At 42.3% G+C, this 3,685-nt stretch overlaps 1 protein-coding gene across 1 annotated transcript in view; it reads right to left on the bottom strand.

Annotated features, from left to right (window-relative positions):
* LOC119409929 (exocyst complex component 6B) overlaps positions 1-3,685 on the bottom strand; it is a gene marked incomplete at its 3' end in the record, with an annotated part of 14,781 nt that overhangs the window by 3,064 nt on the left and 8,032 nt on the right.

Genomic DNA, 3,685 nt, shown 5'->3' with positions numbered 1-3,685 from the left:
CTTTTCTCATCCAGTGTCTTCAGTAGAAAGAGAGAGACACGAAGAAACGATGAAGTCGATAAATGAAAATGAGGTTGATGATTTTAATTTATCATGTGATTAATTGATTTATTGTTTATCATGACAGGTCTACTCGGATGTCACTTAGAGTCGAGCAGACTTTTAGCTTTAGTAAATAAAATCTTTGCTTTAACGCTTTTCAGCTCACAGGAAGATTTTTTTCAATAGAAATTCATGATCGTGATAAAACAAGTATTTAGCCTTTTTGTAACATTTCTGCTGCACTTTTCAACAACAGCTGATCCTGCTCTAATGTAACAATCTTACCCGATAGATGAGCAGATTCGTCTGTTTTCGGTCCATAAATGTAACAAGTTGATGTCCATGGTCTGTCTGAGGACGTGGACATGCCCTCCGTTCATCCATCCGTGTTGTGAGCAAAATAACTTGAAAAACGAGTTGCTGACGTCCATGTTGGTGTGTGGCTGCATGTTGGTCTGTGAGGATCCACAACTTCTCCTCCACCACCACAATCCTCAGCACTGGCTCACCTCAGGGCTACGTGTTGAGCCCCCTCTTGTTCACTCTGCTCACATATGCTGCTTAACACATACATTATTTTAAGCATATATCTTAGATCCTTGGATACAGTTTCTTTTTAATACTTTATATTTTTGCTTTTGTGGGGTGTAACTGGGACTTTGAGTACATATTTGTTCCACCTCATGTACCATATGTGATGTGAATGACGATAAAGAACCTTGATCTAGGCTTGAGAAAAGTTCCTTTTGAATATTGGGTTGCCAAGTTAAAATCCAAGATGGCCGCTACCATATATATATTTGTAAACCAACGACCCCTACCATTTGAAGAAACTCTTTCTAGTTTTTATATTGCTTTAAAGTACAGTTTCCTCAAACGATTGGGGTGGCCATAGCTTAATCTGGTGGTCAAGGCCACCATTACCCCCCCTCCATCATTGTGCTGTAAAACGGCTCCCTCTGTTGGCCAGGATCTGTCACTGCGCTGCCTCTGACCAGGAAAAACCTGTTTCAGGTAGTTTTTAATTTCCTCTTCAGCTCAGAAAACGGAGGCCGATGATTTAATTATTCCACCGTTTTGTTTTTCTTATTTAAAGCTTTTATTCTGACGCTCATTCCACCACAGCCAAACTGTCCTCGTGTCGGTTTGAGTCAATAAAATTTTACTGATGTTTTGTCTCTGCTTGGTTTCTTCAGTTCTGGAGATGTACAGCAGACTTCAAGAGCAGATGAGCGCCAAAAGGTACGCCACTCCGAATGACTGAGACCGTCGTCCGTAACGATCAGTAAAAATTGACATCATCGATAATAATATCTGAGAAGTTTGGCTTTAAAATGAAACGTTGGCATCAGCTGGAGTTGGCAGCGCTGGTTCTAATTTCAGGTTCGTGGCCAACGGGTCCAACTTTCTAACGCAGGATGGTTTTACCTGAGAATGTTGAGATCAATACGTTTTATTTTTATTATTCGTTATTAAACGTATCGTAACATGAAGACGAACACAAAAACCTTTATCGTAAAAAAGGAATCTCCAAATTAAACTCAAAAACATAAAATTTAAATTTACCTTTTTACCAAGAAGACTTCTCTAGTTTGAGCTCATTTCTACAGAAACTTCGTCGTTAACGACCGGAGATTCATCGTTAATGAAGCAACAGCCACCTGCTCTTCCATCAGCTTCAATGTGAACCACCACGATGTATCAAAACAACCGGCTCGGTACCGTGATGGGTGCGATTACTTTTATTGGCATTTCGAGTTACCACGGCGACGTAATTTACCAACGAAGACGCCATTTTTCTCATGAAAAAACTGACGGAACGCTTCAGTCTGACGTCACGTGACGAACAAGACTCTGTCGTTCCTACAACATCTTTTAAGATGCACATGGGCGTTTCGTCATCTAAATTTAAAAATGGCCGCCGCGCGGCAGTCCCCGTCAAAGTTTCTCCAGGAGCTTCGTCGCAGTTTATTTATTCACGGTCGGAAACAGTAAGATGTTTAAAAACTGCCGTTGAATTGGCGTTAACAAGCGTTGCGTGTGATTGGCTGATTTCTGGAGAAACTCTGGACGAGATCAAACGTGGATTTAAAGATTTTTACTTTGTGTTTTTCCTCTGGACTCCGTCGAGGATCAGAATATAAAATAAATAATAGATAAATTGTGTTGAATTATTATTTTTATATATGAATGTTTCTGTTCAGTGTTCTGTTGTGACTTGGCGCTGTATAAATGAACTGAACGTGCTCCAAGGAGGTTCTGAAGAAATAAACTCGACTGTTTTTAAAGTGTGAAACAAACGGCGAGGGGTTTGTTTCTCTGTTATTAAAATAAAATAAACAAGTTAAAGAAAATAAAAACGCTCCTGAACCTCTGTGAGTTTGCAGCCACCAGATGGCGCCACGGAGCCGTGGACGGGACGTTGGTCTCCTGCGTGTCCTCGCTCTGACCTGTAAAACCCTGACGGGTCATAAGCTGGTCGTTTGTTTGTGGGGGTGTTTTCTCCGTCCCGCGGCTGCCGTTCTGAGAGCAGCGGGAGGTCGGCCAGTTCTTCAGAGCGAGCGTTGGACACGCGCAGGGGAGAGTTTCAGCAGCGGACGACGCTGCCAAACGTCTCCGAGCTGCACCCGACCGTTTCTGTTTGACAGATAAGACGCTGCCTGCTCTTAATTCTCTCACGTCTCCTCTGATCAGAGCTTCACAGCTGTACGTGTGGACGAACACTCACGTTGTGCACGTTTCCCTGCTCGACCTGCACAAAAGCCACAAGGCACGTAACTCGTGCCCTAACCTTTGTTCTATTTCTACGATTCACGTCTGAAAACGTTCGGCTCGTTCTGGACGACTCCTGCTCTGACTTGGTATTTGTGCATTCTTTACTTTTGGACGTTTAACTTTTACGTCCACTTTTCTCATCGAAAATGAACAAGAAACTGAATTCTGCTAATTTAAGCTTTTTAAGCTCCTGTTTGTTTCTTTCTGCTAAATTCAGCTTTTTTCTGCTACTCAAGTACATTCTGCTAATTTTAGCTTTTTGTTTTGCTATTTTTTGTTGCTATTTTAACCCTTTTGAGCTTCTCTTTAACTGTTCATGCAACTTTCAGCCTCTTTCAACTAATTTCAGCTTTGTTTTTGTCATTTAAGCTACTTTTTTGGTTAACTTTAGATGTTTTGTATTCAGCCTCTTTGCCTATTTCAGTTTATTTATCCTGCAACTTTTCTTCTTTTCCTGCTGGTCTCAGCTTTTATTCTTCTGCTTTCAGCAAACGTCAGCTGTTCAAATTCAACAGTTTAGCTATGAGAACTTTTCAGCTGGTTTCAGCTGCTCCAGCAGCTTTCAGCAAATATTCAGCAGCAAATTCACGCTGCATTTTCCCAGGAAGTCTTTAAAGTTTAGAGGCTTATAGTTGTGTGTTTTTATGCAGGTACTACCCGGCGTTGCGGACGCTGGAGCAGCTGGAGTCCACATGTCTTCCCCGAGCCGGTCAGTACCGGTTCTGCTCCATCATGGCTGAAAACATCCCCAAACTGCGGATACAGATCCGGGACACGGCCATGACGCAGCTGAGAGACTTCCTGGAAAGCATCCGCAAACACTCGGACAAGATCGGCGAGACGGCCATCAAACAGGTACAAATACACA

The sequence above is a fragment of the Nematolebias whitei genome, chromosome 1 (genome assembly GCF_014905685.2).
Source record: "Nematolebias whitei isolate Nwh7 chromosome 1, NemWhi1, whole genome shotgun sequence".
NCBI lineage: Eukaryota > Metazoa > Chordata > Actinopteri > Cyprinodontiformes > Rivulidae > Nematolebias > Nematolebias whitei.
This window is presented reverse-complemented; position numbering and strand designations above follow the sequence as displayed.